This window comes from Heterocephalus glaber, unplaced genomic scaffold (genome assembly GCF_053883595.1).
Source record: "Heterocephalus glaber isolate CG9 unplaced genomic scaffold, H.glaber_assembly_v1.0 deba00000942, whole genome shotgun sequence".
NCBI lineage: Eukaryota > Metazoa > Chordata > Mammalia > Rodentia > Bathyergidae > Heterocephalus > Heterocephalus glaber.
The window spans coordinates 4,528,715-4,546,925 of NW_028258174.1; the positions used below are offsets into that span (position 1 = coordinate 4,528,715).

General features: G+C 35.3%; 1 protein-coding gene across 10 annotated transcripts in view; it reads right to left on the reverse strand.

Moving 5' to 3' along the window:
- Nucleotides 1–18,211, reverse strand: part of Wasf1 (WASP family member 1) — a 103,573-nt gene that overhangs the window by 85,098 nt on the left and 264 nt on the right. For 2 of the 10 annotated variants that reach the window (XM_004873976.4, XM_004873975.4), the window contains exon 1: nt 17,976–18,142. The exons of 2 other annotated variants lie outside the window; for them this stretch is intronic. The gene's annotated coding sequence lies outside the window, so the exon portion shown is untranslated. Of the gene's footprint in view, nt 1–10,580; nt 10,618–16,962; nt 17,278–17,861; nt 18,143–18,211 lie in introns of those variants that run through there. 6 more of the 10 variants (XM_087208673.1, XM_087208669.1, XM_087208671.1 and 3 more) reach the window with 6 other exon arrangements.

Sequence of the window (18,211 nt, forward strand, 5' to 3'; positions counted from 1 at the left end):
GGCACTGCAGGGGAGAACAGTTCATGGTACCCAAAGGTAGCAAAAGAAACAAGGGACCTTAACAGAGTCTTTCTGCCTCTTTTATCTTATCCAGACCACTTAGGGCAGGTAGAACTCACACCCTTAACCCTAGTGCCCTTGAGCCTAGCACTGCACCATGAATCAATTTCAGTGTCACACACTCTAGATCCAGCCACCTCAAAAAAGCCCCACCTATGTTTTCAGGAGGCTTTGAGGGGGACATCTAAGCACATCCCTTAATAGTTGGTCACTTTGATAAATACTGAAGATGGTCTGTTCTCGTGATAAAAGTTTTTCACACATTAGTATGCCCTTCTCTGAATTGTGATAAGGAAGTATTAATAATAGGAGGGTTGCTCTCAGAGATATTTCTAGAATCTGCTCTCTTAATGGAAATATATTCCTTTGCTAATAATATGGATTTTAAGCCGGGGATTTAGCTTAGTGGTTCTGCCTACTGCCTTGCAAGCGCAAGGTCCCGAGTTCAATCTGTGGTACCAAAAAATAAAAAAAGACTAATGGATTTTAACAAATTGAGTTACTTGTATGTATTAACAGATACACACAAATATGCATCTAATTGCCCAGTAGAGTACCAGGTTCTTAACTTCTCCCTCCACTCACTGTACCACTAGGTTGATTGCACCTTCAAGTCCATGCACCACCCTCCATCTCCACTAATACTACTCCTGGATCAAGCCATTAACCTCATGCTTGCACTGTAACTGACACCTATTTGGTCTCCCTGTGTTCATTCTTGTCTTCTGACAGGAGCTAGTGATGTTCTTAAATTTATAAATGAATAGTTATTTGTTATCACCATTTAGTTTCATGAGGATAAAAACTTTCTTTCGTTACTGCCCCAACACTTAGTATACTACTTGCTATATAAAGTGTTCAATAAATAATTGTTAAAACAGCTAATGTTTTTGTATGGCACCATTCTGGGTTTATTCTTCAAGAAGAGTATAAGTAGCGAAAGAAGACAAAACTAAATTCATCACAGAGAATAAAAAGGGAAAGATCTCCAGGGTCAAACTTAAATCATGACAATAAAATTTACTACCTAAAAATAAGTATCTGGTACTGTCACTTTGCATAAGTAATTATCCAAACAATAAAATCTAGTGCTTATGTGTCCAGAGTACTTAGGAATAACAGTTTGCTCCTTGGAAATAGGAATATCATCTTATCACCAGCAGTGTGACTTTTCACAGCAGGCTTTCTCACCTGTACTGTTTCTCCACCTAAACATTCCTCAGATTACTGAAATACACAGAAATGGAATTTATACATTAACTTCATACAGAATTACACTGTTTCTAGGATAAGAGGAATAACTGTGTGAAACAAAAAATTTAATAAAAGTTGTAATCAGGCAGTGAAAAGTGGTAATATGGACACTCACGGCAATATCAGGAATGGAAAAACTACAACTAGCTGGAGATAAGGAAAAACCTTATGAAATGGTAGTATTTGATGTGGGCCTTTAAAGATGCAAAGGATGACAGGTGAACACCTGTATAAAATGTAGTTTTCAGACATATAAAACAAAAGCAAACCCAAGGACAGGAAACTAGCATATATTCAGGAAAGAAAGATAAATATAGTTTGAGTCATATAAAGTAAAAGTAGAAGAGTAATGAAAGGAAATAATGGAAAGAGAAATTAAGTACATATACAATGGGCTATGCTGTTTTTCGGGATGAAAAGTTTGTCTTTAATTCTGGAGAAAAGGAACAGTCAGTTAAATAAAGTCATTTAATAAATAGTATTTATTTGAGCGGATAAAAAACACCCTTCTACAAGCTGCCTACAAGAAACTTGTTTTAAACATAGACACAAATAGGTTAAAAGTTAAAAGCAAGGACAGAAAAAGATATAACATGCTAGTGCTAATGAAAAAAGGTAGACTGACAGTATTATCAAATTACAAAGATCATTCATATCATAAAGGGGTCAATTCATCACAAAGATATAATAAGCTAAATGTTTATATATTATAAATAGCTTCAAAATGAAAACTAATAGAACAGAAAGGAAAAATTAAAAAGCTCTTTGTTATAGTAAGAAATTTCAAAATCCCTCTCTTGATAACTGATAGAACAAGTAGAAAGTCAATATGCATATAGAGGACCTGAAGAATACCACCAATTAACTTGATTTAACTAAATTTTATAGAACATTCCACATCCAAATAGCAGAATACACATTTTCAAGTATACAAGTAACATTCACCAAGACAGGTCATATTCTGCACAGTAAATCAAAATAAATTTAAAAGCACTCAATTCCTACAAAACATGTTTTCTAACCACAATTGAATTAAATTACAAATCAATAAGAGAAAGGTATCTGGAAAATTCTTAAATATTTAGAAACTACATATCTTTAAATAATCTCTGAAAAAAAGGTTAATATATTTCTAAGTAAATGCTCAAAAAATAAAAGGAAAAATTAGAAAATAATTGAACTCTGTAAATGAAAAAAATGAAAGATTAAAGACATAGCTAAAGTAGCAGTTAAAAAGAAATTTATAGCACCAAAATGCCTATAATTAAACAGATCTTAAATAAATGATCTAAACTATTTTCAGGTCAAGAAACTAGAAAAAGGTAGACTATCATAAAATTCAAAATAAGAAACCAGGAAAAAATGAAAAAAAAATTAATGAAACAAAAAAAATGGAGGAAAAAAGATCAATGAAAAGAAAAGATGTTTTTTTGGGATCATCCATAAACCTGATAGCAGGAAAAAGTAAGATACAATTGTCAGTATCTTCTAGAATGAGTAAGAGACTTTACTATAGATTCTAGACAATAAAATAACAGGTAGGAAGCCAGGCATGGTGGCGCATGGCTGTAATCCCAGCAGTCTGGGAGGCTGAGGCAGGGGGATTGCAAATTCTAGCCCAGCCTGGGCAACTTAGTAACACTTTGTTTCAAAAAAATCAAATAAAACAAAACAAGAACAGGTAGACAAGTAGGGAATATTATGAACAACTTCATGCCAATATATTTGATATTTTAGATGAAAGGGACAAATTCCCTGAAAGACATAAATAACCAAAGCTCATTTAAAGAAATAGCCTCTCTAGCCCTTTGAAAAGAGGACTTACACTACTTGACTTTAATACTTTATCTATATTGATCAAGGCAGTTTGATACTGGTGTTAAGACAAATAATCAGCGGAACAAAGTAGAAATTCCAGAAATAACCTCACATATAATATATGATCAACTAACAAAGGTGCAACAGCAGTTCTGTGGAGAAAGAATACTCTTTTTTAAAAATGATGTTATAATTAGATATCTATACTAAAAAGCAAAACCAAACCAAACCAAAACAAAAAAAGCTCTCTGATCCTTACCTCATACCAGGTACAAAACTAATTTAAATGTGTCACAAACCTAACATAAAATATAAACCTGTAAAACATCTAGAAGAAAACAAAAATCTTTGTGACCTTGAGTTAGGCAAAGATTTTTTAGATATAATACGAAAAGCACAATCCATAAAAAATGATTAAATTAGACTTCATCAAAATTAAGAACTTTTTTTTTTTTGAAAGACGCTGTTAAGGGAACAAAGACAGGGTGAGAGGAAACAGTTGCAAATCACCAGCTGATAAAATACATGTATCTAGAATTTAAAAATTTTTGTATTTTAAAAATTCAGTAATATGACAACCCAAAATGGGCAAATAATTTAAACAAATACTTCACCAAAGAAAATACTTGGAGAGCACAGGAAAAAGTTCAAATCATTAGGCATTAGGGAAATGCAAAGTAAGGCCACAATGAGATACTGCTACACATTTATTATAATAATGTTAAAATTAGAATAGTGAGATATGGAGTAGCCAAACTCATACCTTGCTTGTGGAAATGTACAACAGTACAACCACTTTGAAAAAGCTGGGCAAGTTTTTGTAAAAGTTAGGGGGATGGAGGGGGAGGAGAAGGGGAAGGAAAAAGAATTAAGATGTGTTATGTCCGTGTACCAACTCTCCACATTGAATGTAATCATTATGTACTGCAAACATATACTATTAAAAATTTTTTAAATATCCTTAAAATATTTTTGTAACATTAAACACGTTATGTCCAGCATATGACCCAGACATTTTACTTCCAGGTATTTCTCAAAAAGACATGAAAGCATATACCAAAAAAAAAAAAAAGACTTCCACATGCATGCTAAATTCAAGCTGTATTTGTAAAATCCAAAACTTGAAAACAACCGCAGATGTCCAGAAACAAATAAATAGCTAAGAAGTTATTATCCATTAGAATAGCATTTGTACAATGGAAAAAGAATTCAGCAATAAAATGAACTAATGATTGATGTAACAACACAGATGAATGTAAAAATCATTATGCTAAATGAAAAGGTCAAACAAAAAAGCACATGTACTATTATGTTCCATTCATACAATGCTTTTTAAAATGCAAACTAACCTCTAGTGGCAGAAAGTAAATTAGTTGTTGCTTAGTGAAGGAGTTGGGGTTGGTGGAAGGAGTAGGGAGAGATAGACACAAGGATCAGAAAGGCAAAACATTAGAACACTTTTGAGGGTTCATTATCTTATGATGGTCTCCTGAGTGAATCCCTAAATAAAACTCATCTAATTGCAGTTTACTGTATGGCAATTATATTTTAATAGAGCTTTCTAAAATTCATTTAATCAAATAGCATAAACTATTCTAACTACAGGCAACACTAGTCCTACAAAATGATTGTTTTCTATCATCTATAAACAAATTATTTAAACTTATATTAAACATCAATTTTTAAATGTACAAGAATTCAATAGCTTTTCAAAATTCATTTTGGAGATATATTAGTAGAAAATCTTAAACAAAAATGGAAAAAAATGCAGACAAGCTCAGGTAGATCAGAGAGCTTTGCTATCTTTTGTCAACATATTATAATCCTATTCCTGACTTAAAAATAAATGCAGTTATCCACTGGAAAACTGGCAGGTGTGTGGCTTTATTAACATATATAATCACTAAAGATATCTACAACTAGGGCCAGGGATTTAGCTCAGTGGTTCCAGCGCCTGCCTTGCAAGTGCAAGGTCCCAAGTTTGATCTCCGGTACTAGATATCTACAACTACAAAATAGTACATGAATTGTACTAATAGGCTTTTGTGATTTGCAACTATAAAAGTCACAATTTTTCCTCAGAAACTATTTCACACAGTGATGAAGTTTCAGGCCAGTTCTCAAATCCTATTTAAGCAGTAGGTGTTAATTATCCTCTCTTCTACATTTCCCCCTCTATTAGATCACTGTCATCAGCATCACTCATTTTTAAGAACTTAACAACAAACCTTTTTCTTGGTCCTACTTGTCTCTCCAGCCATCTCCTCCCTCTCCCATTGTCTCTGTCGTTATGGCAAAATTCTAACTAAATTTTCTCCTGCATTTCTCACTGAAATCTGTTGCATCCAGGCTTTTATTCCCAGTATCATACCAAACCATCTCACTAAGGTTGCTATAACCAATGGTTAATTGTCAGGCCTCTTCTCAATTAACATCTGATATAGTTGTTCACTCCTTTAAACACGTTCTTAATTTGGCTTCCAGTTTACTTCAAGTTCATGGCTTTCCTCCTGCCTTATTCTCAATCTCCACTCCTCATACATACTGCAGGACTTAGACCTTAAATCTTATTTCTTATTTCTATCTATATTCAGGCCATTAGTTTTCTGGAAGTGAGATGCATTTACATCTAATTTAAAGAACCTACATTCTTCAGTCATTCTCAAACAATGTCATTTATGGATAATTCCAATATTAGTTGGTGAGGCAGATACAAATGAAAAACATTCAAATAGAAACGAAAAATAAAAGTAAGTTGGCCAGGGATATAGCTCAGTGGCACCACACCTGCCTGGCAAGCACAAGGTCCTTAGTTTGATCCCCGGTACGGCTTAAAAAAAAAAAAAAAAAAAAAAAATTAATAAATAAAAAATTTTAAAAGTAACTTAATTTTCAATAAATTTTCACCACTTTTCTTTAGATCAATATGACTAGTGTAAAGAATCACTTAAAAATTAAAAACAGAGCTAGACTGATGAAAAACAAAGTATTTATTTACTTATTCTTTATTTTAGTCATTAGCTATATCAGAAATACTTAAATACTATGCTGGGTATGACATTAAAAAGTGCAAATCTTGGCTTTGTCTATGGTCCTAGTTCATGGGCTTAAAATATACCAATAATATGTTAATAATACTTATTTCAATCACAAAAAAATACATTTGCTAAATAAACACTTCCCCTGAAATCCTTTAAAAATAATACTTATTTCAAAGCTCTTTTATAGTAACTATCATTTACCCCCCCAAAATTTCATAATAATAGTAAATACTATTTTAAGCAATAGTTTCTGGTTCTATCATAGCTTCTCAAATAACAGATTTTCAATGATTGAATTCAATTAATTTAAAATTAGTTGGAAAGCAGACACAGGAGCATGCACTATAGTCCCATCCACCTAGAAGGTTGAGGAGAGAGAATTACAGCCAGGAGTTTAGTGCTAGCCTAAACAACATGGCTAGACTCTGGCTCTACATGAATGAATGAATGAATGAATGTTGTAGAACTCATAAGTCTATCCCTACTACTGTAAGAAACATTAAAATTCAACCAATGGCAGGTCATTAATGTCAACTTTCTATATTTAGAATACAAAAAAGAAACTTGCATTTCCTTCCAATGTTAAAAGGTTTTTTATGCACAAATCCATTAAGAGTTGATCTATTTCATTTCCTTACATAATGAAATAATTATTATATTAACACTGATCTACTGTATACAAGATACATGATGGTTGACTATCACAATGAAAATCTTATTTTTGCAAGCAAAAAGAATTCATTTACAATAATCTGCATTAACGCATTTCCCTTTTCATCGCTCCAGGATTCCCCGCTCAAATGAGGTGGCATGCACTACTTGCCAATGCCACAGCAAGTGTTAGAAACGCACAGATTAGAACAAGGCTTTTAAAAGAATACCCCCTCTCTCAAGGGTTCCATTACTAGTATTTCCAGTTCTGAAAACTAAAGTGCACCATCCTTTCTATTACTAAGCACATGAAGTGCCTGTGTAAAGAGTCAAACAGTTTTACCTCCAAGATCTGCATCTTGGAAATGCACCTTTTTGACCTCAACATTCCATCCCTTTAATTTATTATAAAACTTGTTTGGCCTTACCACCTTCCTGCAATCCTTTCACTCTCCTCTATTTTCAAAACCATTAAGTTTTTGGCTTGGCCTCCCTCCCTACTCACTAGCATTTCAGAGTACTCTTCTGAGGTCTGTCCAGACCACAGGGCCTGAGCCCCCAGTCCCAAGAGAACAATCATAACAGAGTGCAACACAATATCCCCTCGGATCACACCTTCGGTCTCCTCTTCTGTCTTTCCTTCTTTCCATTCTCCAAAGATATGTCAGAAGCCCACAGTTTTGTTATATTTCAGATTCTTCTATACTCTCTCCTCTTCACAAATCCATCTATTCCCAGATCTCAAATTGTCTTCTCAACATTAGCTGCATAAGCTTAAACAACACTAAAATCCCTGGCAATATTTAACCCTGTGCTAGCTGTCTGCCAGACAGCTCCAAATGGGTATCTCTTAACCCAAATTCAACATATCCAAAATCAAACTCATCATTCATGACTTTACGCTGTTCCCAAAAGAGGAAACTTACTCATTCTGTGAGCCTATTTCTACTACAAGCACCAAATTACTCAGGATTTGAAATCATCTTCAAATTAAAGCAAATTTAAAGTAAAGTACTAGAGACTCTCTTGGTCAGTTCAGTCAACTTTTGACTATGCACAAATTGCTGGTAAAATATCTGCATTCTCATCACAAGAATGCAACACTGCCATCTTCATTCAGTTCCTTTGATGTTAGACTAATTTGATACACTGTACATGGCTTGAACTCGGGAATCAATTTCCAACCTCAATCTCTAATAGCAAATCAAAATAACTCCATTTTTCTCTCTTTATCTCTGGGAAGTCTGAGCCAGGAGTGGGCCTAAGGCACTTAAATTTTGGCTACTGTTATTTAAAAAAAAAAAAATGTGTCACAGACTATACTTAAAACTTAGTTCTTAGTTACCTCAAAAAATGAAAATTACACCTCTCACGGGGTTGTTGTGAGGATTACAGCACATATGTAAGATGCTCAGCATAAATAGGTGCTCAAAATTCTTTCCAAAATTGACAAAAACTAAACAACAAATCCATGAAGCTCAGAAAACACTAGGCAGGATAAATACCATAAAATTTACTCCTAGTTATATGATATTCAAACTGCAGAAAGAGAAATCTTGATCAAAGCCAGAGAGGAATCATTTTATCTACAGATGGACAAGGATAAGATTACAAGGGAATTCTCACCATTAACCATGCAAACAAGAGTGAAGTAAAATATTTAAAGTATTGATTAGCACCCCAGAATTTTGTATTCAGTTATTCTTCAAAAGTGAAAAAGAAATACTTTCTCAGAAAAATAAAAACCAAGGAAATTTGTGACCAGTGAACATGCCTTGCAAAAAATGACAAAATGAGTTCTTCAGAAGGGAAGAAAAATAATTCAGTATAAACCAGAAACTCAGATCAACACAAAGATATGACAAATGTTAGAAAATGAATAAATTGAGGTAAAAGAAAATCTTCATGCTTCTGAAGCCAGGCACGGTGGTGCATGCCTGTAATCTCAGCTCTTGGGAGGCTGAGGCAAGAGGATCACTGAGACTTCAAGGTCAGCCTGGGCTGTCCTGTAAATTCAAGGCTAGCCTGAACTACATAATGAACTAAAAAGTGAGACCCTGTCTCAAAACAAACAATAAAAAATCCTCATACTTCTTATTTCTATCTGACTCCAACAGATAACTGTTCATTCAAAATAATAACATCAAAGTAAAGTACAATATGGACAATGAAATGAATGGCAGCAATGTTATGAAGGATGGGAGGGGGAAATTGGGAACCCTGTCATAAATTACCTGTACTATCAGTTATAAGGCATTAGTGATATTTAAACATGGATTTCAATTAGTTGTAAATGTATCCCGTAAACTGTAAGGCAAACATCAAAAAAAATTTTTTTTAAGTATGATTGATATTGTAAGAATGGAGAGAAAATGAAACCATATAAAATGCTCAATTATGTTAGGGAAAGCAAAAAGGAGAGGAATTTAAAAAAAAAAGGAAACAAAGCACAGTGCAATAAATATGAAAGTTACAAATATGATAGCTATTAATCCAACTATATCAATAACCACTTTAAATATGGTCTAAGTATACCAATGGGCATGAAGCCCTGAGTTCAATCTCCTGCCTGAAGAAACAACCACAAAAATAAATATACCACTTAAAAGACTGCCCATGAACCAGGCGTGGTAGCACACACGTGTAATGCCATCACTAGGGAGGTTGAGGCAGGAGGATCACTGTGAGTTCAAGGACAGCCCGAACTGCATAGTGAGCTCCTGATTCCAAAAAAAAAAAAAAAAGACTGCCAGTGGGTAAAAACTATTTAAAAGTCTATTTTCTACATGAAACTCATTTTAAATATAAAGACACTGATAGATTAAAAGTAAAAGGATAGAGGGGCCAGGGATTTAGCTCAGTGGTGCTGCTGCCTGCCTCACAAGTGCAAGGTCCCCAGTTCAATCCCCAGTACCAAAAAAAAGTAAAAGGATGGAGAGAGATACGCTATGCTAACATGAACCTAAAAAAATGAAATAAAAGGATGGAGAAAAATACACTATGCTAACAGGAACCTAAAAAACTTGAAGTAGCTGTACACTTTTAAACAAAGAAGACTTCTGATCAAAAGAAATAATTAGGGCTTTTAAAAAATGCATTATATTATGACAAATTCTCCAAAACAACATAACAATCCTTAATGTACATGGTGTTAACAACAAAGCATCAAAACTAGTGAATCAAAAAGTGATAGAACTACAAGGAGAAATGGCTGAATCTACAACTACAGTTGGAGATTTCAACATAACTCTATTAGTAATTGTCAGCTCCAACAAGCAGAAAATCAGTAAGGATATGGTTAAACTAAGTAACACCATTAATCAACTGGATCTAATAGACATGTACATAGTACTTACCATTACATACATCTAAAAAAAATTAAAACAATAGAAATCATACTAGGTATGCTCTCGGATCACAATGGAATTCAACTAGTGAGCAATTGCTGAAAAATACAAAATTATTTGACTATTAAACACCACACTTCTAAATAACATAGTTTCAAGTCTCCGGAAGTTTTTTAAATATTCTGAACTAAATGAAAATATGTTATTAAAGTTTGTGGAATGTGTTAAAACCAGTAATTAGAGCAAAGTTTACTTCATTGAATGCATGAATTAAAAAGAATGATCTAAAATCAGTAATCTAGGAAAAGTATTAGAAGAGTAATATAAGCCTATAGCAAGCAGGGAGAAAAAAATAATAGTAAAAATTAGGACAGGGACAAAGGATGTAGCTAAGCAGTAGAGCACTCACCTAGTGTGCTCAAGGCCCTGGGTTCAATCCCTGGCACCTGGGGTGCAGAAAAATGCTCAAAGTCAGGACAGAAATCAATGAAATTGGAAACAAGTCAGTAGAGAAAGTCAATGAGAACAAATGAGGGGGTCTTTGAAAATGTCAACAAAACTGACAAATTTCTAGCCACATACTATGATGTACCCCACACAACTTTTATAACTGTTACTCTTCATCCTCCACTAAAATACAAAATACTTCATCTGTTCTCTCTTTGCTTAATCTTTCCACAATTCCCTGGCATAACCTCCAGGACATATATGTCACAGAATTTTATATATAAAAAAGATATGACAACAGACATCAGTTTTTAAAAGACTGGAAAATAAGGTAACTTTTGTGGCTACATATGAAAAAAAAACTTCAAAATTTTTAGTAGAATCAAACAAGTTTACCCATGTCCTTATACATAGGGATTTTTTTAAATCTTCTTTTAAAATGAATAGTCTGTAGTCAATACAGAAACACTGGAATAGACCAAGGTAACAGTTTAGGCGGAAAGCTGAAATAGCTTTGTTGCCATCACCATCCAAAAATTTTCATCACTCCCAAAACATACCTGTTTAGAATTCCCTTAGGGTTATTAATTTTAAGAACTGGTACTCTACCAATACAAGATAGGAAAATATGGGACTTTGAAATTATACATATCTATGTCCAAATTTCACCTCCATTTTTATTAGGTAGTTTACCTGATCTATGACAAGACTCAGCCGGTTTGTTGACAAGTACCAGAAATACAGTCCCAACTAGTTTATGCAGAAAAGAGGCCTTATTTTGAAAATACTTGGGTGTTGCTTGGAACTCATTCTCAGAACCATAGAAAAAGGCTCTTGAATGCAGTCCCACTCTTCACCATACAGGACCCTGCCTGTCCAGCTCACATGACAAGAAACAGATCACTAAGAAAGAAATTCAAAGATTCCTATTTTATAGCATCAGCAGCTAGAGAGAAAACAAATTTAACCTTTAGGCATCCAGAACACAGGAAAAAGCTGAGTGACTTACCTGGCTTGGTTCAAATGTCCACACCAATAAAAAACAAAAATATATACAATTGTGATTGGTTTCCCTGGCCTCTTTCAAGCCGGAACGATCTTTATAAAATAGCAGTCCTCAATCTTTTCGGCAGTAGGGGCCAACTTCATGAGGGACAGTCTTTCCATGGGATGGGGAAGGGGTAGTATCTTTTTCTTATCAGTATATGTTCCCAACACATAATAATTATATTCTCCAGCACTGCTGCCTCAGCTTCACCTCAGATCATTAGAAATTACATTCACACAAAAAGTAGGCAATCTAGATCCCTCTCATTTGCAGTTCACAATAGATTCTCGCTCCTATGAAAATCTAATGCCACTGCTGATCCGACATGAGGTGGAGCTCAGAAAGTAATGCCAGAGATGGGGAATGGCTATACAGATAAAGCTTCACACTACCACCAGTGCCACTGTCTCTTCCCACCTCTCCATAACCTGCTGTGCAGCCTGGTTCCTACCAGGCCAAGGACTAATACCAGAAGGAACCCTGTTATAAAAGACAGACCTCATCCAGTAATTAACCCAATTTAACCCCTTCATTGGTTTGTTCTATAGAATTAAAATCCGTAATCCTTGTAGAACCAGGATTTATGTGGGCCCTGTGGAGTCTAACTCCTGTTTACTTCCACAGCCTCTATCAAGTCACAATCCCTCCTACTCATTCACCTTTACCTACTCTGGCCTTTTTTTTTTTTTTAAGTTCCTTGAACAACTAAGCCCTTTCCCCATTTCAAACTGTTTCACATGTATTCTTCATATCCTCTTCTTTTTCTACTAGGCTTTCACAAGTCTGGTCTCCAAGCAGCTTTCCTTGACTCCCAATGTGAATTAGGTCCCTCCATCACTTCCTGCACAGCATTCACAATATCCAACTACAAATGGGTGTATTTGTTAGGCATCTGTCTCTCTTATTACACTGCTAACACCAAGAGGTTAGAGACCTATCCTTTTAGCGCCTACTTGGCCTTCAATGATTACATGAATGAATAACTGGCTTAGCATGGTGCAAGTTAAATGCAGGGAGGGTAACAGGTAGGCATAATTACTGCTATCAAGTTGTTAAAATGACTGCTCCACTGGTAACTTATTGGGGAAAGGTAAGAGAGAACAGTTCCCAAAGAACTTGGACATCTGGGCAGAATAAACAACATACTTAACTCAGTTAACCTCCTTCTTCCATGAAATCCTCAGAACGCTATCAAGTAAATGAAAAAAAAATGTAGTAGTATTATAAAGTGATTTGTACCTTTAGCAAGTACGCAGTGTTACTTCCTTTCCTCTTAGGAGACCATGTTACACATTATCTTTTAATATCACAGATCTTCAAATAAGAAGTTAATTAAAAACCTACAAAAGACTCTGATATATATGACAAATGGAGCAGTGTCTTATAACTGCTTTTCTCACAGCACCCTGATTTCTCCACCCACCTAGGAGAATGACTCACCTATTCTGTAGGAATCACCTCCACTCAAAATCCATTTAGGTTAAACTAAACAGCACTGGGAACAGAAAAATGAAGCAAAACAATACAAACCAAACAAGACTGTCCCTGTGCTTGAAGTTCATAAACTCACTTTTCTGATCTGCCTCCTACCCCACCACTCCCATATTAAAGTTCCTTAGCATGCAATTTTAATTCCATTTCTTGGTTGTGCTGGAAATTTATTTTTGAGAAAGAGAGGGAGAGAAACAAAGAGAAGAGGAAGGGAAGGAAAGAAAAGAAGAGGAAGGGAAAAGAATGGAGGGAGAAAATGGAGAAAAGAGAAAGGGGGAAGGCAGAAGGGACAGAGGGAAGGAAAACTAACAAAATTTTTCTTAAAACACTAACAACAACAAAAACCAACAAAACGAAACAAAACCTCAAAGCCTTGTTTCCAAGAATACAAATGTGAGAAAAAGATTAGAGCTATGTTCTTTTCAGAGGTAAATCTAAAGAGGAAAAATTCCCTGACAGGGGTATATAAGCAGTAATATTAGAAGGGAAAAACAAACACTTAGAAAAAGGGAGTTACACAGATATTCTCATTGCCTTAAGGATTTTATTTGTAACTAAAAGGTACATTAGAAGTCATCTGTTTCAACTTGCTTAACAACTGGGGAAACCAAAGACCCTGAGAGGTAGTCACATAGAAGACCTGAGCTCCTTCCAACTTCTCTCATGCACTAACTTCTCCCTCCAGATGCTGTAAGGCTGAACCATGCAGGGAGCTGAGGAATATCCACCTCTTTATGTCCAGTGGGTGAAAGTGAACATGCTCCTAATAATGTTATCATGACTAACAAGATAAAAGGATGGTCATATACAGTATCATAAGTATTCTAATATATTTATATTAGTTATTAATATAATTTTATTATTCTCTATTATTGCTAGCATAATTCTACAATTCAGGTATATTATGGGTTAAATAGCTTTTAGTGGGCTGTCTGTAAACCTAAGCACTAAGTATATTATTTTCGAGAATATAAATTCCAAGTTTCAAACCATTTTAAAAGTTTTAAATGCTAGGACTACCAAGTCACAAAGACTCAAAATTATAAGCTGTGATAAACTAAAAACACAAGATTCTTACTTTATAAAAATTTCTAACTCAGGGATCATTTATTTTTAAAATTATTCAGATATATAGCAAAAAATATAATTTCATGTATCTTTTTAATGCTATTACACTGGAAAACTTACATTAAAAGGAAAACATTTCATTAAAATGAATAATTGATAATTTGAAATAGGAAGAAAATGTCCAAAGGGGTAGGGGTGGTGGGAGGGGAAGGCGAAAGGAAAGAAGGGAAAGGAAAAATTAAGAGAAAAGAAAAAAAAAAGGAAATGAAGTCTATGTAAATAGGGAAGGGCACACAAGTAATGGAGAAAAAATAAGAACCAAGATACATCATGTACAGGTACAAGCTCCCAATGATAAATGTAAACATACTGTATACCTAAAATGTACCAATAAAAGAATTTAAGAAAAAAAAAACACTTTTACAGAAAAAATAATTACTATACATTTTCATGAAGTTAGCTATAAGAGATAAAAAGAAGGGCCAGGGATTTAGCTCAGTGGTTTCGTTGCCTGCTGCACAAGCACAAGGACCCAAGTTTGATCCCTGGTACCAAAAAAAAAAAAAAAGAGAGAGATAAAAAGAAAACATCATTTCACTTAGGTTGCTAACATATGCATTATTCAGTATCTAGTGCTACTTCAAAAAAAAAAAAAAAAAGCAAAATGATTATAAAAGGTGACAGGAGGTTTCAAAGGACTTCCAAATACATTTTTCTCTTTTCTCTCCAGATAACTGTTTCATTAATTGTTTGATAAATCTACCTTTAAAATTTTTCCCTCACACGATTAACTCAGTGGATATTCCTTATTCATTTTATTTGTTCAATAAAGAAAACCGAGCCCTTGCTATTTGCTGAACACTATGCTAGCACCTTTGGATTTATGACAGTAAGCTGCAGATTAATTCCTGTCCCCTGAGTTTAAGAAAAACTGTAAGTTCACTGCATTTATTCAAGTGATAATGACAGTTAAATTTAAGAAAATATTATAATATGTAATCAAATTAATTCTCAAAAAACCCTATACTACAGTAATTTTAAAGACACTTCCAAGATTCCCATCATTTAAATGAAGTTATTCTACAAAGTAACCAAAAGCACTGCTTGGGTAAAAGTTCTAATAATCTTTTAATAGTTTTTGCTACGAAAATTGATTGCATTAGTCCTCCAATAAGGAAATCAAAAGCTACTATCCATTGTGATAAAAAAGCAAGTACTTGAAAAAGATATCTAAAATTAAAACATACAATTAATTTCTCTTCTATGAGAAACTCACATTATAAATAAAGAGCAAAATAAAAGATAACAGGAAATAGGAAGATGGATCTTAAATGGGAAGAGCATCAAGAGATGGAGATGAGGGGTATGAAAAAAGGAATTAAGATGTGTTACGCACATGTACCAGCTTCACACAAAGAATGTAAATATTACGTACTGCAAACATGTACAAACCAGACAAACTTTAAAATATATAAAATACAGTAATATTTTGCTATATGGATAGCAATAATAAACAATAATAAGCAATGATAAAGTAGCTCCATATCATACCTTAAAAATGATCACAACATGCATTTTGGATTTTGCCATCAGAAAATTTTTTTAATGCAAAAAGCTTTAACCTTTTGTGGGTATCTTACCTTTTATAAACTTAATGTTATCCTTATTAAAAAGTCAGATAATTTTTGTGAGTATTAACTATACCTATATTTATAACTATACATATTCACGATAAATATTCAGTCTACAATTAAAAACCCTTGATAGGTGAAAAATAATTTAAAACCCTATCTGTCCAAAGCAAGTCAGTATAAATTAGCCACTATAACATGGCAAAGAAAAACAAAGATATTTTTCATATACTTTCATTATTCATCAGCCAAAATATTTAAGTTTTCTTTAATAACACCATGAAAACATTTTTACTAAATTTATGCATATTACCTTATGGAGTAAATGAGTATTACGTCCATTTATATATAAGAAAATGAAGGCACAAAGGTGTCCATTTTGTAAATTGCAAGGTCATTTCCTAACCAAACAACTGATCCAAAACCGTCAACTTACATGTACACAACTTCCAAGTGCCACCAATTACTGTACCTTAAATGTGCTTCTCCAATGTCTATGTGCAGTTCTGTTTTTATCAAAGGGTTAACTCAACAAGCTTAAACAAGGAAAAATGGAAAGAGATGATCACAAAAAATAAAATATTCTTGGTTCTGAATCTATTTTTAAAAATGAGATTTAAACAGTTGTTAACATAATAATCAAGTAACCAACAACTGATTCTTACGTTTTCAAAAAAATACTTCATGATTCAGGTAGATCATGCAAAACTGGAACGTACTCATCCCTCCCTGTATACAGAAGTTAGAAAAATAAAAAAAATCTATGACAAGTACTTAAATACATGCTACTGTAAAGAAAACTGAATTAAAAATTCAGATAAATTAGGGAATGGTCAATAGGACAGTTAAAACCCCACCTTAAATACAAAATCCTTCCCTTCAACTGAAAGCAATGATTAGAAATCAAATATTCTGCTGCTGCTGGAAAATACAAAACTTTTCTTATTCAACATTTGGAATTTTTATATCAAATACTTTATTCAAACAGTCAATGTGAGTAAACATACTTAACAGAAACTTATAGCATAAGGCATATACTGTTCCTCAGAGCTCAACCTGAGATTCCATTTGTGCTATCAACAATTTAAAAAATTAAAGTTACCTACCATACAAATTAGAAAGTTGTAGGCTGAATAATCAATTACTGAACAGAAATCAGATGTACCTAATATGCTAATCTAAAACCAAAAATAATAATAATGAAAAAGAATCCAAGGCACACCTTAGATTTTTTTAAAAAGCTAGTTAGTTAGAATGCCTCCTACCTAGTATGTACCCATTCTGCCTGGGGACTGCTTAATTAATCGGTACAGGATAGGTCATGAATGTTCAGGTTAGATGTGCTTTCTTTTCATCATCATTCTAGTTTATCATCCGCAAGAGCAAGCGAAGGTGTCAGAGTATCGAAGCTAGGGGGCATGCTGTAGCAAGGGGAAAAGAAAAATGGGAAAGGTGCAGTGGATGCTGCATGGTTGAATAATTATCTGGGTGGCACAATGGGCGAGTCCTGCCAACACCAAAGCTGAGCGAGCGGCTCCCTAACTCTGCCCAAGGCACCTCCCTATCAAGCGGCATCAGAAGGGACCGCGCCGCCTCGCCTCCTCTTCAAATGAAAAGATAAATAAATAAATAAATAAATAAATAAATAAATAAGGATGCCCACGCTCGCTTTACCGTTATGTCTTTGGACACGGACCCGCGGCGCAAACACGCAAAGGCAGGAGCTTGCTTACAAACCCCGGCAGACGGAGGGAGCCAGGGCTTCTCCGCCACCACCGGCTTCAGCGTCCCCCAGCGCAAGGAGGCACCGGGGCGGGCGCGGGGGCGGTGGAGCCCAGCCCGCAGGTGAGACCCGCAGTCTTTCGGCCCAACGCAGCCTCGGTCCCTACAGCCGTCCTCCTCGCACCCAGCCCGGCCAGCAGGAGCTGGAGAAACTCGGGATGGGGGCGGGGGAGGCGCGCCCATCCATCCCCGCAACCTCTAAGGACCAAAGACCCACGCACACCTCTCAGCTCCGGCCGGTGAGGGAAAGAGCCTTTCCCAGGACCCCGGCCCCGAACAGAGATTCCTGAGAGACTCGCGCTCCCCGTGAAACCGTGGGGGGGGGCTCGAGCCTTACCCCTTCTTCATGCTTCGGCGGCGGCCGCCGGTCCCGCTTAGCTCCGGGACCCCACCTAGAGTCCCCAGGCACGTCGGGCTCCGGGGTGGAACCCACTCCTGGCAGCGGCTGAAGCTCCGGGCCACCGCGGATGCCGCCTGGGGCGCCCGCCGGACGCAGGACCCACGGAGCGATAGATGTGCGAGCGAACAACACCGCGAGCCGCCTCTACCCTCCGCCCGCCTCCTCCCCGCGCG